The sequence below is a fragment of the Piliocolobus tephrosceles genome, chromosome 1 (assembly GCF_002776525.5).
Source record: "Piliocolobus tephrosceles isolate RC106 chromosome 1, ASM277652v3, whole genome shotgun sequence".
Taxonomy (NCBI): Eukaryota; Metazoa; Chordata; class Mammalia; order Primates; family Cercopithecidae; genus Piliocolobus; species Piliocolobus tephrosceles.
In genome coordinates this window covers 39,434,352-39,452,888 of record NC_045434.1, presented here as the reverse complement: position 1 = coordinate 39,452,888, position 18,537 = coordinate 39,434,352, and the positions used below count along the sequence as shown (strand labels likewise).

The following is an 18,537-nucleotide window of genomic DNA, read 5'->3' as shown; positions in this document are numbered from 1 at the left end:
ACAACATGATACTTTCCTTGCAAACAGACATGTTCCCAGCAACAGTTGCTGTTGCTCCTAAAATCAAGTCCTGCATGTAGTTTTGCTCTGTATTTCCTAGTTCAAACATGAGACTAAAATCAGATTGGAAGTTCAGAAGGATGAATCCAATAACCTGGCCCATGGGAAAACACAAGATAAGAAATCATAAGATGTGGCTCTAATCACTCTTTGACCTTCATGTGACTACCCTCAGTCCAAAAGCATGCCACTTAGCCTCTGAGCCTTAAAGGCCCATAACCTAGGCCATCTCCCTGCCGGGAGGGATGTTTAAGCATCAAAGAAGATTGATGCTATGCCTGCTGTCTATCTTCACCTAACACTCCTACAAGCATCTCGACTTAACATGCCGAAAGGGAACCTGCCATCTCCTTTGTTCCTTACTGTAGAGGGGCGAGATGGCCAGCTCTGGAGTCAGACCTCATGGATCTGCATCCTGGCTCTACCACTTACCAGGTAGGTGACCTTGAGCCCATTAAGTAACCTCTTTCTGCTTCGGTTTCCGCTTCTGTAAATTAGGATAATACTAATTATATTTCATAGGGTTGAGAGAATTAAATGAACTAATTCATGTAAAGTAATTAACAACAGTGTTAGACACATAGTACGTTTTCAGTGCCCTCCATGAAGTCTTGCCTGATGTGTATAGGACAGCATAAAATACTATCATGCCCTTACCAGCATCATCTTCCCAGTTATCTTTGCTCTGCTGGTGCCTCCTTTCCAACTCTCACTACTCTTGTCTGTTTAGGGACTAAGTCATTTCCATTGTTATCTTCTTCCTCTGCTATTCCTGCTTTCCTCCTTATGACTTTATAATTTGCCCCTTTGTTACCTCTTATCTAGACAAATAGGCAAAACCCCAGATCCACAGGGCCCAAGAAGGTTCAAGTGATAAGAGTCCTGAGAGCTTGAGTCAGCATTAAACATCTCCCAAATCCAACACTACTAGGCTGTTCAGGCTAAATAAAACTCCATAGTCTTGTGCTTTTGCCTGCATTTATTTCACACTAAGGACAGTAACACTGATGTTCTTAGATTCATCAGAAGCTCAAATTGGCAGTTTTATATGAGTCTCTGATGGAAAGAAATAAAACTAATTACCACAAATGTAGTTTGATTAGTTCAAAAATTCAAAACACAGGGTCCTTGGGAGTGTAGGATAGGGGTTAGGAATCACTGTCCTAATCCCTCTTCTCTTCTCCTTCAATCCACACCAGTTGTCAGGTTAATCTTCCAGTGAAACCAGCATTTCTGGTCTTGTCTTTGTCCTGTTCAGAAAATGCCAGTAGGCTAAAGACCCAACTCCCTGGGGTCTGGGTCTCTATTCAAATCTTCATGCCTGCACTGCACTTGCTCAGCGTTCTGTTTGCTGTTCCTTCTACCTACCTTTCACTGTCTGTCTGCTTGCCTTTGTTCCTGTGGTTCTCTCACTTCAATCTTTTCAGTCTGACCAGCTTTTAAAGCTCACTTTATCCATTCCAGCAGGTATAGCTTAGAAACAAAAACAAACAAACAAAAACAAAACAAAAAAAACCCTCATTTTAAAAGCCAGGGGACTCCCTGATACCCGAGCCGAAAATAATTTCTTAAACCTCAGAATTCCCCCAAATGCTGGCTTTTCATTAAAGACCTTACAACGGAGTTATTAAGCAGGGTGGTTTTGGCTCCTCTCCTAGACTGTCTGCCATCTGGGGACAATGACAGCTTCGAAAATTTCTTTGCACAGAGCAACACACTAAATAAGTAAAAATTTGCTGCCTTTGCAAACTGTGAAATGCCTACAAGAAGAAATGGGATAAAAACAACTTTGGCCAGTGTGAGGGCTCACTCCTGTAATACCAGCAATTTGGGAGGCTGGGGCGGGCAGACCACCTGAGGTCAGGAGTTCGAGACCAGCCTGGCCAACATGGCCAAACCCCGTCTCTACTAAAACTACAAAATTAGCTGGGCGTGGTGGTGCACCCCTGTAGTCCCAGTTACTCAGGAGGCTAAAGCAGGAGAATCGCATGAACCCGGGAGGTGGAGGTTGCAGTGAGCCGAGATCCCGCCACTGCACTCCAGCCTGGGCGACAAGAGGGAGACTCTGTCTTAAAACAACAAAAGCAAAAACAAAAAAAAAGTCTTTAACAGAGAATTACCAATATTTTTAAGATTCAAGTTTTAGATAAACTTGGGAATGTTATGCTTTGAAGTTTTCAGAGCTAGTAGCTAAAGAGAATGGCTCAAATGTTCTCCAGCCTAAGGCTTAATGTGAATTTAGATTATTATTATTGAAATATTGGGAGGGGGTATTACTCTTGAAATCTTATACCTCCATCCACAGATAAGAACACTTAGTGCAAAGAATTAAAGCTGCCTAAGTCAAATTATTTTTAAAATGGCAAAGTTGTTGTTTTTTCAAGAGACAGAAAGTAGGGGTAGAATGTACCTCCCGGCAGAGAATATCTTAAGCGACAGGTACTCGGAGAAGAGGAAATACAAATAGGGATTTTTTAAAAAGCAGAAAACCATCAATTTCTCCTAAAGTGAAGGAGGGATGTATCAGATTTAACTTTAAGCTCCCTTCCGCTCAATTGCTAACTCTATTTTTGAGGAAAGGACCTTCGGATACCCGGCAGATACGCTGTCTGCAAACAATCCGGGGGAGTGGGTCCTTCTGCTCTGGTCTATCCCAACACTTCTCGCATTCACACCTTTCCCAGCTCCGTTTCCTAGCGTATCTGCCTTCCCCCTTTCCTCCGAGTCCGTCACCGTCTCACCCACCCGCAAGTGAGGCCCCAGCGCCCCTCCACCGGAACGCCCAGGTCGTCTGGCCGTCTGCGTTCGTCGGTCCTCGCCCGCGCAGTCGCGGGCCACGCCCCCCACCAGGCCTCCGCTCCGTCCGCGCCGCCGCTCCGCCTGGCAGCAAAAGCTGCCGCGCTTTATATCCGCTGCCGCCCGTCCCGGGCCCACGTGCCGCCACGCCGGGGAGCCTGGGGGTTGTAGTTCTGCGCCGCCGCCCGCGAGGCGCGCCCGGAACCGACGGCCCCGAAGTCCCAAAACCCCGAAACGTTTTGCACACCTGGAGTCTGCTCTTCCCCGGTGTCACCTGAACAACGTGGGCTGAAGTGACTCCGGCGCAGCGCCCCCGCTCCCCGAGGATCGGGAGCATCCGAACTGGCAGCCGGGTGCCCGAGAGCACGCCGCTCACCCGCGCCACGCTGAGTGCAAACTTCTCCCTGCCTCTTCTGCAGGCCAGTCCTTCCCGCTTGCGGACACCTCCTGGGCTCCGCTGCGTCTTAATTTTCCTTCTTTTGCGCAGGGCTTTGCAATCCCCGCTATCTCGTGGTTCTGCGTTGTGAGGTTTGGGCTGCTGTTTCCGAGGCGTGCGGAGACACCCCAACTGCCCATCGGCGTTCAGCTCTCTTCCGGCTGACGCCGCTGCACCAGCCCTGCAGACTCTCGTGTTAAGGATTGATGAGCGAATTTTAAAGTGAATTATCTACTCATTCAGGAGCTTTTCTGGCTTCTTTTGGAGAATATCTGAAAGACTTTTGAAAGGGAAAAGTATTTTTAACCCAACCGCCTCTACTTTCAGGAATATCAGGAGTCTGTTATTCTAGGATCATGTACTGTGTTAATAAATCAGGAGCAGAGCCAGAGACAAGTCCTCAGTCTTCTCTTGCTGATGTGATTCCACCTCAATTTTCCGTAAAAGGCGATGGCTGATGCTTATTATTACATTTAGAGAAACTAAATTGTTAAAAGGGCTTTCCAATTTGCAAAGTGCTTTTAAATGTATTCTAATAGTTCTTGCATGGCACAGAGCACCAGAGATAATAGCTAATAAGTACTGTGTTCAGTGCTTACTCAGCCTGCACCATTCTAGCCGTTTTAAAATTTAATTCCTAAAATAACCCCATTGGTGGGTCATGTTTTATAAATGTATATGTTACAGATGAGCAAGGATCATTCCATGTTACAGATCAGAAACAGGTTTAAAGAGTTGAAGTAATTTGCCAAAGGCCATAGAGCTGGTTAAGCTGTGGTTTGATTTCAAGTAGTCCAGAAGCTTGTGCTTTTAACACTATGTTATCCTGCAGGAAAAAAATAAATAAATACAAAAAGGAAAGAAAAAGAAAAACCCTTAGATACATGAAGCAAGTTCTCCTAAGGCTACAGCATGGTTTTTGGTTTTGGTGTTTTTTTTTTTTTTTTTGTAATGTTAACAAGTCTTATGCCATATCCTAATGATACAATGAAAGTTTTTGTTTGTTTTTGGAAAGTCACACTTTAATAAGTGCAAAATTAAGTGTGTCCATACCCAAAAGGTATAGGTCATTAGGCTTAACATTGTCAACCAACAAACCAATATTCTAAATGCATGAACAAACTACTTTTTTGTATAAATATGGTAGTGCAAAGTAATTCCTTATAATAATTTGTTAGTGTTTGCTAAGAAGCAGATCCTAAGATGGGATTAGATATGTGAGAGACTTATTGGGGGAAGGAGTTGGAGCAGACAGGAACATCCTGCAGACTGATGTAGGGCTGACATCCGTGAACGAAAGATGGAAGAAAGGAGCATAGAGTAGGGAGAATCTCACTGCATTCTTAGAGTATCCACTCTGTGCCCTTATGAAACTCAGAGCCTATACTGTGAAGTGTCGGGGAGACATCGTACTTTTAAAATATGGTAAATGCAGTAATAGACCTGTACAGAGATATTACAGGAACACTGAGCTCTAATCTGGGCTGAAAGGGGTGGGGTGTATATGTATGTGTGTGTGTGTGTGTGTGTGTGATGAGGCAGGAGGGTGTTCCAGAAACGTCTTACTGGGGAAGGTCACAGCCAAGGTAAATATCAGACAATAAGTAGGGCTTAGAAGAGAGACAGCAAAAGGCTCAGTGCTGAACTGCAGGCCTCTAACCCTCTTCTGGTAAGTGGCAGGCTCTGTGAGATTTCTTCTATTATTATGATTATATAGTATTATTTAATCATCATTACTTTTCGTGCTTGTATTTCTTGCCCCCAACTCCACTGCAAGGTGTTCGAGTCAGGCATCATGTCCTATTCCTTGTTTTTCCCACAGTGCAGGACATAGTGTCTATCCATGTGCAGGCCAAGAGGGTGAAATTTGGAAATATTACTACCATCAACTCTCCTTTGTTTAAAACAAATGTATGTCAGGTTTTGCATCAACTTTTGTTTGCTACAATTCAAATTTGAAATCCACCGGTGCAGGGGAAAGTGCTTGGGAGATACAGTGCAATGAAATTCATCAGAACAGTCATTTGTTCTATCCTTGGAGCTGGAGGTGATGCCCCCATCACAGGCTCCTGAACTGACTGTGGGTGAGGGGTGGGACCCAGAAAGTTTCCCCTTATCTTCTAGTAAGGATATACTTACCAGAAAAGAGAAAATGGATTTTCCACAGCTGAAACACTGCTAAATTGGGGAACACTTATGAAGGAAGGAGACCTAATTTGGATCTTGAAGTGTTGTTACCCATTGTGGTCTAGCAAAAGGTCTGTCCACGGGTGAGCAGGAGTCTGTTCCATTCACTGTGAAGAACACATAACCAGGTATGAGAGTCACTTCTGGAAATTCTGGCTTGTATGGGTGTGTCAATGGGGCTGATGGAAAAGGTAGGGTTTATTTTTTCATCAGAGTTCAGAGGTCTTCAGAGAAGGGAACAGGCCATGAATAGAAGTTGAACTGATTGCTGGCCCTGGGACAAAAACCCTTGACCTTTAGGGTTTATCTTCTAAGTGTGAGTGCTAACTAGGAGAGGGACATCTCTTGAGAAGGGAAAAGTCCTGTGCATAAGCTTGGTTTTAGAGGACCTTTGGGAACCCAGGAGGGGGCAGCATAGTGCGGCCATGCTCAGCTATCTTTTGGCTTAGCCCTTTAGTGAATGCCTACTGGGTTCTTACGGAGAAAGAGCTAGAAGGAAAAAAAATGTGTTATTTTTGGCGTTCTTAACCTAAGATCTGTGACTCCAGATTTTTAAGTAACAGCTTTATTGAGATATAGTTCACTATGATACAATTCATCTATTTTAAGTGTATACTAGTTCAGTAGTTTTTAGTATATTCACAGAATTGTGCAACCTGTGTCACAATTTTAGAACATTTTCATCACTCCCTCCAAGAAAACCCTAGCCGTTAGTAGTCGCTCGTTTTTCTATTTCCCCTCCCCACCACCAGCTGTAAGCAGCCACTAATCTATTTCTTTCCTTCTTTTTACCTTTTTTTTTTCGGTTGCCCAGGCTGGAGTGCAATGGTGCCATCTTGGCTCACTGCAACCTCTGGCTCCCAGGTTCAAGCGATTCTCATGCCTCAGCCTCTTAAGTAGCTGGGATTACAGGCATGTGCCACCATGCCCAGCTAATTTTGTATTTTTAGTAGAGGTGGGGTTTCTCCATGTTGGTCAGGCTGGTCTCAAACTCCCAACCTCGGGTAATCTGCCCGCCTCAGCCTCCCAAAGTGCTGGGATTACAGGCGTGAGCCACTGCGCCTGGCTGCCACTAATCTATTTCTATAGATTTGTCTGTCCTGGACATTTCGTACAAATGGAATTATATGGTGTGTGTGTGTGTGTGTGTGTGTGTGTGTGTTTTGAGACAGGCTCTCGCTCTGTTACCTAGGCTAGAGTGCAGTGGCATGACCACAGCTCACTGTACCTTTGACCTCCCAAGCTCAAGCGATCCTCCCACCTCAACTAAGTAGCTGGAACTACAGGTGTTTGCTGCACCTGGCTAATTTTTTGTTTATTTTTTGTAGATACAAGGTCTCACTATGTTACCCAGGCTGGTCTCAGACACCTGAGCCCAAGCGATTGCCTGCCTTGACCTCCCAAAGTGTGGGATTACAGGCATGAGCCACCTCACCCAGCCATGCTATATGGTCTTTTGTGTCTGGCTTCTTTCATTTAGCATACATAACATTTTCAAGATTCATTCATATTGTGGAATGAGTCAGGATTTCATTCCTTTTTATGTCCATTGTATGGCTATACCACATTTTATTTATCTTTTCCATTAAAAAGCTATACTACATTTTATTTACCCATCAGTTGATGGACATTTGAATTGTTTCTACTCTTTGGCTATTATGAATAATGCTGCTATTGTGACTACAGATTTTAAGCCTCCTGGAATTTTGTGGCGTTCTTTATTTCTGTGGAGTTAGTCTATAGCATCTGGCCTCTGTTCAGTTCCTCAGAAGCCCCAAGTCCTTACCAAGATCAGGGCTTTGACATGTGACAAGGATGCTTTTCATCTGACTGACTTCTACTCAGATGCAACCTTCCTAAGAGGGACCTCACTCAGATCTTCCCAATGTAGGTGACAACCTCTCCTTATAACACTCAGTGCTTTCCCTTCTGATCACAACTTCTTGGTGCGGATGTGGTCTGTCTGTTCTGTTTCATGTGACACATACAGTGCCTATACTGCATAAATGGTTGAAATAGTATGGCATACAGAATGGATGTTGATAACTGAGAGCTATGTGCTGGCTCTGTGGCCTGAACACAGACTTTATCACTGATGGGAGCAGGGTGCCTCCCTGTTGACTAGGTATAAGGGTTAAGGCAACAGTGGGAACCCTCTTGGCCAAGAGGGCTGGTGTCACGCAGAGAGTAAGGACTGGACAAAGAGGACCGTAATGCCTCTTTGTGACCAAGCAGGATGGATTCCTGGCATAGATTATATCTGGGGAACATTGTCTTGTTTTGTGTCTTGCTGAGTTTGTGACTTCCTTGTCCTGAATCGTATCTCTAGGCCAATGTGGCCAGTGGGTTACATACACTCTTTGTCACCACCTAAAAATGGAGAAAACTTTTGAAAATATGGGCCTAGTTTGGCCATTAGCAAGGAGAACACTGAGGGTGCTATGAGTTGTAAACAGAAGAGAAAGTTACGAATATTAATTTTGCCTACAGGGCTTCTTTGACAATATTCAAATAATTACAGAGGCAAAACTTCCTTTTGAAGGATGTGCAACCTGTTTTAGCTATTGCCTACAAGGACATTAGACCTTTGGGAAGCACAAAAGTGAGTTACATTCTGCTTGTGACAGTATTGTAAAAGGTTCCCCGGAGATCTTAAAGAGTAATGAGCATGTTTTCTAAAAACATTCCAAAGCTCAGCAGCTACTTATATTATGAATAAGGTAAAAATCCACCACTAGGTGACAGTCTATCAGCAGAAATTGCTCCTTTATGACTTTTTCTAGACTGAAAATTTCTGGGGACATCAGGGAATAACAAAAGTATTCGATAATAGTTTTCTGCTCCCATTCTCTGTCCTCCTCCTATGCAGTTTACACCCTCAATTTTAAATGTTCTTCTTCAATCTCTGCCTCTCTCTCATTTATATTAAAATAATGAAAATATGTTGTATAGAAACATAGAAATGAGACATGGAAAATTAACACTCCTGCCTCCTGTCACTTACTGGTTTTGTTTTTGTGTTTGTTTTTGACATAGTCTTGCTGTGTCACCAGGCTGGAGTGCAGTGGCGTGATCTCAGCTCACTGCAACCTCCACCTCCTGGGTTCAAGCGATTCCCCTGCCTCAGCCTCCCAAGTAACTGGGACTACAGGAGTGCACCACCGCCATGCCCGGCTAATTTTTTTTTTGTGTGTGTGTGTTTTAGTAGAGATGGGATTTCACCATGTTGGCCAAGATGGTCTCAATCTCCTGACCTCGTGATCCATCCGCCTCGGCCTCCCAAGGTGCTGGGATTATAGGCGTGAGCCACCGTGCCCGCCTGGTTCTTTGGGTTTTTAAAATAAACATACCTGTAAGAAGAGTACCTCTAGTGCTCTTGGCTTTCCAATATGTAGAATATACTTTAAAATCTTGTTCAAGTTTAGTTTATAAGTATTTTCTCTCTCATGAATAAAACTCTATGTTTCCTTCAGCATTTGAGGTAAAAATGGGACAATTAGGAGAAACAAATTTTAGGTGTTTAGTCTCTTTTGAATGAAGGAAAAACTCCCTGGAAAAAGTTCAGAGTGTGAAATTTGAAATTTAACTTGGTGCCACCCGAGGCTGGTTTGATTCTCGGTAACTGCTGTATTTAGGTACTAAGAGTCAGGGCCCTAGGAAGCTTAGATCCCTCCTGGGCAAATGTGACTGATCTTGTCCCTCCTTTTTCCTTCTGCCTCAGCCTGCAGGGTGCTGTTAGCCTGAACTAGCGCACTCAGATTCCATCTTTCAGAGTGGTTTCCGCAGTCGCCTGGGTCACTGGCGCCTAATGAAAAGCTCCCAGAGGTTATTCCAAAATCTCTTGCGTTACTCATGTGCTCCATTTCTCAGTTTTAGGTATTCTGTTATCTCTGTAACCTAAATTCTGTTATTTCTGAAAGAAAAATATACAATGTATATTCATGCATTTAAAGATAGACCAAGTAGGCACCAAAAAAGGCAAAATGTGGAATGCTATTTATTCAGTTCTTCCATTTGTATGAAAATGGAAACAGAAGTGTGTGTAGGGATATGCTTGTATATGTGCACATATTTCTAGAAGGATAGCAGTGATGTTCAAAATATTTAACAACTGGTTCAGCACTGACACAGAGATGGGTGCTGGTTTTAGAGCTCAAGGGATTCTGGAGGTCCCCTAACATCTATGTAATAATGGATCTAGACTCTGGGGGGCAGCACTCCAAGGCCATGCCAGGCAGCCACCAACTGCTTCTCTGGGGAAGGGGGCTGAGGGCAGGAGGGACTTATTTTTCAATGTGCCCTTTAGTGCTGTTTGAAAGGTAATTTTTTGTTTGAATCCTATTTATGTGCATGTAGGTAGATTTTCATTTTGTTTAGCTTAGGAGATAAGTCTTAGTTTTAGAATTTGTTTGTGGACATTTCTGTCTAGTTATTTACCTCCAGCCTGTCTCCAGCCTCAAGGCCATTTCCTTTAGTTCCATTTTGCTGAATCCTCCACTGAGAGCTCTCCTGAAGCTTCTTAAGCCCCTCTGTTTGAGGGGAAGGGAAGACCTGGCTGAACTCCCTCTCGTAATCTCTCAGTTCTCCCCAACCCCAACACTGGTGTCTGAGTCTCCTTTTATTGCTTATCTTGAGCCTCTTGTCTCTCCACCTACCAGACCTCAATTCCATTATTAACCAGTATAGGCATCACGGCATCACACTGCTTAATTTTGTGATCAGAAAATAAGTGCTTTTGTGTGTGTGTGTGTGTTCCCACAACTTTTGTGCATATGGAGAATTAGGTTTCCTATACACACCAGCCCTAATGAGAATAGTTCTTATATTAGTGGTAACACTCACATGGCTTGAGCCTCCACCTGCCTAATGCGACACACTGCTCCCTTCCACCTTCCCATTATTACTGGGAGGCAGGATATGGTGATCCCTGCAATGTGCTTCCTCTCTTGCCTGTTCTTCCACTTTGAGCTTCTTGTTGACCGCCCCCCGCCCCGCCACGAGGCCACTGGGGGGCAGTGTCTCGTCGCAGTCAAAGTTGCTTTCTCCCTGGGCCCCAAAGGCCATCAACCGCACTGTTCCTAAGTTGTGGAACGAAGCCTCTTCTCTTCCACTTTGCCTCACATTTTCTCACTTGGGCCCTCAAAGAGCATGACATGTGTTCATCGTCTCACTTGAGCCCCTTCCCTGTCTACCTGCAGGATCTCAGGTCAGGCATGAGTCTATGGAGCAAGTACAGGGAACCAAAGTCACCCCCCACCCCCATGCCAAGGCTGTCCTTTCCCACTCTCCTTTCTCCACCCTGAGATACCACGAGACCATTTTCCGGCAGTCATCCTCGCTTCAAGCTAATCGGCACCTACAGCCAGGTCAACTGCTCCCTTAGATTTATCAGACCAAGTTGACTGTTTGTGGTGGGCACTACTGGCCTCAAGCTGATAGCCTGGCCGTGCATATTCTGTGAATGCCTATCTCACTGTGTGGCAATTGTCTGCAGACATGTCTGCTTCCCCCGTTAGACTGTGGCTTCCTTGAAAGTGAGCTCTTAACTGTGTGGTGTTCATTTTTGTATCTCCAGCATGCAGTCCCCTGCCTGTTACCCAGCTGACCTTGGTAAATATTTTTGAAAGAATAAATGAACACAGCCCAATTAGCGAAGATATGCCGAAAGAAGCAGCCCATCTTTGCCAAAAGGAAATTCAGGCAACACATGCAGAGGGAGAGAAGCTCTTCTTGAAGAGGACCCACTTTCTTCTAGAGCAGCCACTCACAGCTCTCTCGACTCCCTGGACCCTCAGGGTTGGAGAAGACCCAGGGTTAGGACAGCACTTTCGGGGGAGGTTTCATTGACCTTGTTTTGAAACAATAACATGTTGAAGAGCCAGGTGACTAGTTACATTTTATTGTGTACCTGCCAGTTGAAAAAAAACAAGGTCAAAAACACAAAAGGATAGAACATGGCAAAACATATTGATTAGACAGGGGAAAGCAGATGACACAGAGGGACAGGACATTTTATTTTTATCATTCCAAATTCAGAGAAATATAATTAACTCCATGCTCGGTTCACCTAAGTTTTTATAGCAGACGTGAACGTGACAGATTGAGGCACAAATTTGTTAATGCTGAATATTGGGCATTTCTTCTGTTACTATTTACTGGACATAATCTGATGTTATGTGATAGACTATGATATGTAAATGACTTCATTCAGGAAAAAAGGTAACTTGTGTAACTTTATCTGACTTTATTCTCTACACACACTGAGAAGCAAACCCATTAATCACAGCCTAGGCAGAAACTCTTCAAGTAGTGTGTGAGACAAACAGAGGTATTCATTATATTTGTTATGGTAATAATATACTTAACACTTCCTTCAAGGCATGATAGTTGCAGAAATTGGGAAAAATAGGAATACTCTAGCAGACTTACAGACACTCAGTGGCAGTATCACAAATAATCATAATCACAGTAATTTCAGAGATGAGGAAGCAGAGAGAGGGAGAGAGGTGTTAAACAATTTGTTAAACATCACACAGCTGGTAAGGAGTCTCTCTAATTCCAAAGCAAGGCTTCTTTCCTCTACACAGCAGTGCCTCCCCCATTAGAGAATGTTATAGTGTAAAATCACCAGAGGAATAATGTGATTTCCAGTAATTTTTAAAACGATATTATCTGGTCACTTGTTCTGGTTTCTCTGTTCTACATAACAGTTATGCACCCCATAAGGACGTTTTGGTCAATAATGGGCTGCATATATGGTGGTGGTCCTGTAAGATTATAATGGACCTGAAAAATCCCCATTGCCTAGTAACATAGCTTTTGTCAGATAGCACAGACCCGTGGGTGTGGTGATGCTGGTGTAAACAAACCTACCACACTGCCAGCCTTATGAAAGTATAGCACATGCATTATGTACAGTACATAATACTTTATAATGATAATAAGTGTTCCTTATGTGTTTACTATACTTTTAATTGTTATTTTAGAGGGTACTGCTTCTACTTATATTTTTAAAACTTAACTGTAAAAGCACCTCAGGCAGGTCCTTTGGCAGGTATTCCAGAAGAAGCATTGTCATCATAGGAGATGACAGGCCCATGTGTGTTATTGCTGCTGAAGACCTTCCAGTGGGACAAGATGTGGAAGTGGAAGACGGTGATATTGATGATCCTGACCTGTGCAGGTCTAGGCTAAGGTGTGTGTTGGTGACTTTGTTTTTAACAAAAATGTTCAAAAAGTAAAATAAATAAATAAATAAAATACGAAAATGCTTATAGAATAAGGATATAAAGAAAGAAAATATTTTTGTACGACTACACAATGTTTGTGTTTTAAGTGAAGTGTTATTTCAAAAGAGTCAAAAAGTTTTTAAAAATTTAAAAGTTTATAAAGTAAAAAAGTTACAGTTCACTGAGTTTATCATTGAAGAAATATTTTTCTAAAATAATGAAGCACATCCTACGTGTACAATGTTTATAAGGTCTGCAGTGGTGTGCGGTATTGTTGTAGGCCTTCACGTTCACTCACCACTCACTCACTGACTGACCCAGAGCAACTTCCAGTCCTACAAGCTTCAGTCATTGTAAGTGCCATATGCAAGTGTACTATTTTAAGTCTTTTGTATTGTCTTTTTACTCTACCTTTTCTATGTTTAGATAAACAAATATCATTGTGTTATAATCACCCACAGTATTCAGTATAGTAGCATGCTGTACAGGTTTGTAGCCCAGGAGCAACAGGCTATACACCATAAAGCCCAGATTTGCAGTAGGCTATAGTGTCTACATTTGTGTAGGCACACTCTATGATGGTCACACAACAATGAAACTGCCTAATGACGTGTTTTTCCTAATGTATCCCTGTTGTAAGTTATGCATGACTATATACAGAAAAATTTAAGTGGAGAGAACCAAATGACTTACTAGGCAACAAAGCAGGTTGGACAGATGGACAGTAGGTGGAATGACCATGGTGCCTGAATTTTCTATTACTCAGTACCTTATCAATTAATATTTCCTACTCTACCTTCCAGATAACTCAGCCTACTTAAAGCCCACCAGAAAGTCAGCCAACAAATCTCCCAACTCACTCACCTACCATCAATCAACCCATAAACTCTCCAGCATGTATTGAAGGCCTACCTTGTTGTGCTTGACACAGTGTTTGGTGCCATGTAGAATGACAAAGCAGGACCAGACAGCATCCCTGCCACCCTGGTGCTTGTAATCTAGTTGGAGAGATACGATAAAAATAAATGACACAATTACAGAATCTGACAGAATGTAATAAAGTGCTAAATTGTGTGGTACAGACAATTAGAGAACAAGACAGTATATAATAAAGTGCTAATTGTGTGGTACAGACAATAAGTATAATAGGAGTTCAGTGAAGGGATAGATGAGTGTGGGCTGCAGTCTTCAGGGAAGGCTTCTCATCATGTCAGTGCTGCTGTGTTTATCCAGTGCATGACGGGAAATGGAATATGAAATAGAAGATGGATTATGAGCAGAATAATGGTGCTGAACTGCGGTATCTCTTCTCAGGCTGGATGAACACAGAAAGAGAGTCCTTTGAAAGGTAGCATTCTCCATTAAAAAAATCAAATAGAGAAATACCTTATTTTCTTTATTAGTTGTGTTATAGATAATTTCTACAGAAACTTAAAATCATATTTTAAATTGAATAATGTTTTAAATGTACCAGGAAGCTCACTGTTTAAAGGAGCCATGTTGTAAATCCTTTTCACAAATGAAAAATACTTTTGCATTATTGATGATCACTTGTTTATACAAAACTCCTCAAAGCTAATAGTAAATAGGTACTCTCATACACTACTGGTGGGATTGATGAACCTTTTACAAGGTAACTTGGCAATGTGTACCTAAAATTTTGACAATGTGCATATTGTTCAACCAATCAGTTTCACTTCTGGGAATTTATCCTAAGGACGTAATAATCATAGCTGACTGCAAGAATAACTTTACTACAATGATAATTATCACAGCATTAGGATAAACTGGGAACAATCTAAATGCCCCCAAAGAGAGGACTGATGAAATAAACATGTATTTATAAAATGGAATGTATAGTCACTAAAGTGTTACTGTAAAAATAGGTAATGCTGTGGGAAGTGTTCACAATATGTAGATAAGTGAAAAAAGCAAATTTGAAAACGTGAAGAGTATGATTCCATTTTGTTAAAATGTGTTTTATGCATAAAAACATGTTTTATTCACAGAAACATATTTGAGTGGTGAGGTGATATGTGATTTCCACTTCTTTATGTTTTTTTGAAATTTCCAAATGTTTTCCAAGTTACATGGTTTATTTTGTAATAAGACATATATTAAAATTCTACAGTTCTCTGATTTAATTTGCTTTGAAAGTTGTGATAGTCATAATTTAGATTGCCATCTCTAGAGCGAAAGGTCTTGTGGGACAAGTAAGTTCTGGGACCAGAGACAAACACGAGAAGTATTATTCCTTTTTCTTTTGAATTATAAATGATTTATATTAGCAAAATGTAAACCTTCTTTTCTTAAACTCATATTCATGTGGGAGCTGTTTGGGAGGGACACATACTCTTTAAGGCTTATACAACGTGAATTTTTAGCAGCAGAGCCTGCCAGAGTAGGTGGAAAGCCCAGGGCATGGATTAATTTTTAAGATGTCTGGAATACTAAAAATAAAAATAAGAAAAATGTAGAAGTAAGTGTAGATGTGCTGAAACAGAGTTTCAAAAATTGTGATGATTTTAAATGTTTATCTTGAACAAACTGATGCTTTTAACACACAGTATACAGGAACAGAAGGTAAAACTTCATGGTGACATTATATCAAAGGCGGGAATTGGAGATCTTTGGTTGCATGCAGGATCAAGGCCAAATTAGTCTCTGCCTGGAAACCATGCAGAGGATGTGGAATTATTGAAAAAATCAGAAAATATGTAGAGAGGATTTTGGAATTTCTGGTCCAAGGGATTTTCCATGTCTAAAGTGAAAACAAAATAGTTTTCTTCTGTTCCAAGAACTTTATTTAGAACTGTTTTAAAAGGGGCCTTTCTCTGAAACATTTCAATACAAAACCACATTATTTTCTCATCCTATGACTCTATGTCTTCCATTCCCTAGGTTTTGACTAATTTAAGGTTTTAAAATAGACGTTTCAACCCTTTTTAGTTAATAATTCTCTATTTTAACTTCATCATCTAGCCTTTCATCTATGACTTGGCCTGGTAAAACATAGCAAGTCAGAATTTTACTTCCTTCCTGTGCCCAAAAAATATAAAGAAAATCCTTGAATACCCAGGGTTTTGGGAAGTCCAACCTTAGCCAAAACTGGGAACTGTTTGCCTTTCTTTGGAGAACCCGTCCTGTAGAAAGAATGAGCTAGGCGGCATCCCTGAAGTACAAGTCAGGAGAACTTGTTCCTGGACATTCCCTTGTCTCCAACTAATTTGGGTGAATTCACCACTCTGTGCTTCAGTTTTTTTCATGGCATAGTACAGTGCTCACGTGGAGGATGGCGGCAGGTGTGAAGTAATTAAAATATTTCTGACAACATGGCAGACTAGCTGACATGGAGAAGCCTTCCCTCCCACTACTGTCACATAGAAAATCTAGATATGTGGCAGCAATTTAAAATATACAACCATGGTTTTTGTTGTTGTTGTTGTTGTTGTTTGTTTGTTTTTTATTTGAGATGAGGTCTCACTGTGTCACTCAGGCTGGAGTGCAGTGGTGAAATCTCAGCTCACCGCAACCTCCGCCTCCTGGGCTCAAGCAATCTTCCCACCTCAGCCTCCCAAATAGCTGGGACCACAGGTGCATACCACCATGCCTGGCTAATTTTTTGTATTTTTGGTAGTGATAGGGTTTCATCATGTTGCCCAGGCTGGTCTCAAACTCCCGAGGTCAAGAGATCCGCCCACCTTGCTTCCCAGATTGCAGGGATTACAGGCATGAGCCACCACACCTGTCCATTACAACCAGTACTGAAAAAAGTAAGGGAAATCTTCTAGTTCTCAATGTGAAAAGAAAACTCAGAGCCAGAGTAATAACTGTGGCTGATGTTGCTAGAAAGGCACATAGGTACCAGGATCTGGAGTCTTGGGTGTGGAGGCCCATCTGGAGATAGGATATGGGGCCTCAGGCGAAGTTTAGGCAGGACACTATGACTAGAATTGTCAGATTTAGCAAATTAAAATACAAGATGGCTGGTTAAATTAGAATTTCAGATAAATGATGAATCATTTTTTAGGGTAAGTATGCCCTACAAGTTGAAAGGAACATATTTATGGTTTAAAAAAAAAGTTGTTTATCTGGAATTCAAATTTAACTGGACTTCCTGTGTTTTATGTGGTAATTCTGTGACACAGGCTTGTCAATAATACCTGGAGCCTAGGAGAAGGGGTGCCTCATCCGTTAGGAAGGGACTATGGAAAATACTGACAATTGTTATGAAGAGGAGGAAGGAAATTTGTAGTTGGTCTATGGCTGTGGGTGGGAAAAATGTGTTTCCCAGGCATTTACCATGAGTAGATGTAGGATCTGGCAGATATAGAAATCTCATTCTAAGAAATTACCATGAAATCTGGTCCAGGACAATGGAATCCTTACAATTTCACCAGAAACAAAGTGCCATGTTGGGCTGTTCCTACAATTTAGGTACACAGGTGTATGGTCGGCTAACCAGCCCTGCTAAAGATGAACTCTTAATACAAAACTAAGAACTGAATGAATTACCCTGCAGGGAAACCTGAAGATAAAATAAATGGGGAAATCAGCAATCCAAGAACTGGGTTAATTTTAAAACTCTGAATGAGGCTATGAAATAAGTATTGTCTTGGTGTGTTTGGGCTGCTATGACACAATACCCTAGACTGGGTGGCTTACAAACAACAGACATTTATTTCTTACAGTTCTGGAGGCTGGAAGTCCAAGATCAAGTGGCCCACTGATTTGGTTTCTGATGAGGGCGCTCTTTCTGGTTCGTAGAGGACGAAAAGGGTGAGGGAGCTCTCTGGGCTCTTTTATAAAGACGTGAATCTACCAAATGCCGTCATGTTGGGGATTAGGATTTCAACATATGAATTTTTTTTGTGGTGGGGGAATATAAACATTTGGCCTAATGCAAGTATCTCTTAAATGTCAGAGACATAAAGAAAGGAATAAAACAGAAGAATATTTTGTCATTAAAAAAGACCAGATTTATTTGTAAAAGAACCAAATAGAAAGTGTAGAGATTAAGAATATATTTGTTGACATTAACAACTCACAGGGACATGTTAAATAGCAGATTAGACTTCTGAAGAGAGCAAGTGAACTGGAAGAAAGAACTAAGGCAATCACCCAAACAGAAGCATAGAGAAATAATGGGATAGAAAAATATGACATAAAGAGGAGAAATTGAAGTAAGAGGAGGTCATGTGCATTCATGTATTCACACGTTTATTGTTTTGTCCTACCCACTGGTGGCTGGAGTCACCCCAAAAGCAGTGCCAGGGAGTTCTCACAAGTGAGTGCCCCAAACCATCCTGAGATGGGGCTGGTTGGGATTCCAAAGAAAGGAGCACTAAATGCCAGGGTGACCAGTCCAAAGCATTTATCAGGGGAATTTGTGTACAGAGTGGGCTGCAGCAATCCTTCCCATGAACAGCGAGAGGAAAGGGATGTTCTACCTAGGTGTGTCAGCAGTAAGGGGGTCAGGGTGTGGAGTTTATATGAAGGTTTAAGGAATTTGGCTCAGGTTCAGGGCCAGTTTCTCTCTAGTAAGCCTGGATACCTGTATCAGTACCTGGGAATGTTCAAGGCCCTGGTTAGGATTCAAATTCCCTGGGAAAAAAATGCGGCTGGCCAGGTCACATAGCAGTCAAGGCACTCTGTGGTTTTTGGTTAAGACCCAGAAATCAAAGTGACGGTGGGGGTTGGGAGTGTGTACCAGGGGACCATACACATCTATATTGAAGAAGGCATAAGGAAAGAAGAGAGCAGAGCAAACAGGCATACAACTGTTAAGACATAGTAGACATTTTTTTTTTTTTGAAAAAGGACAGACCC

General features: G+C 42.0%; 1 protein-coding gene across 9 annotated transcripts in view; it reads right to left on the bottom strand.

Moving 5' to 3' along the window:
- Positions 1-3,435, bottom strand: part of NPL (N-acetylneuraminate pyruvate lyase) — a 44,292-nt gene extending 40,857 nt beyond the window's left edge. For 2 of the 9 annotated variants that reach the window (XM_023203488.2, XM_023203495.2), the window contains exons 1-3: positions 2,806-2,940; positions 1,429-1,533; positions 493-547 (exon numbers count right to left, since the gene is read on the bottom strand). The gene's annotated coding sequence lies outside the window, so the exon portion shown is untranslated. Of the gene's footprint in view, positions 1-492; positions 548-1,143; positions 1,404-1,428; positions 1,534-2,805; positions 2,950-3,103 lie in introns of those variants that run through there. The other 7 variants (XM_023203489.3, XM_023203494.3, XM_023203492.2 and 4 more) reach the window with 7 other exon arrangements.
- Between the last annotated feature and the right edge of the window lie 15,102 nt (positions 3,436-18,537).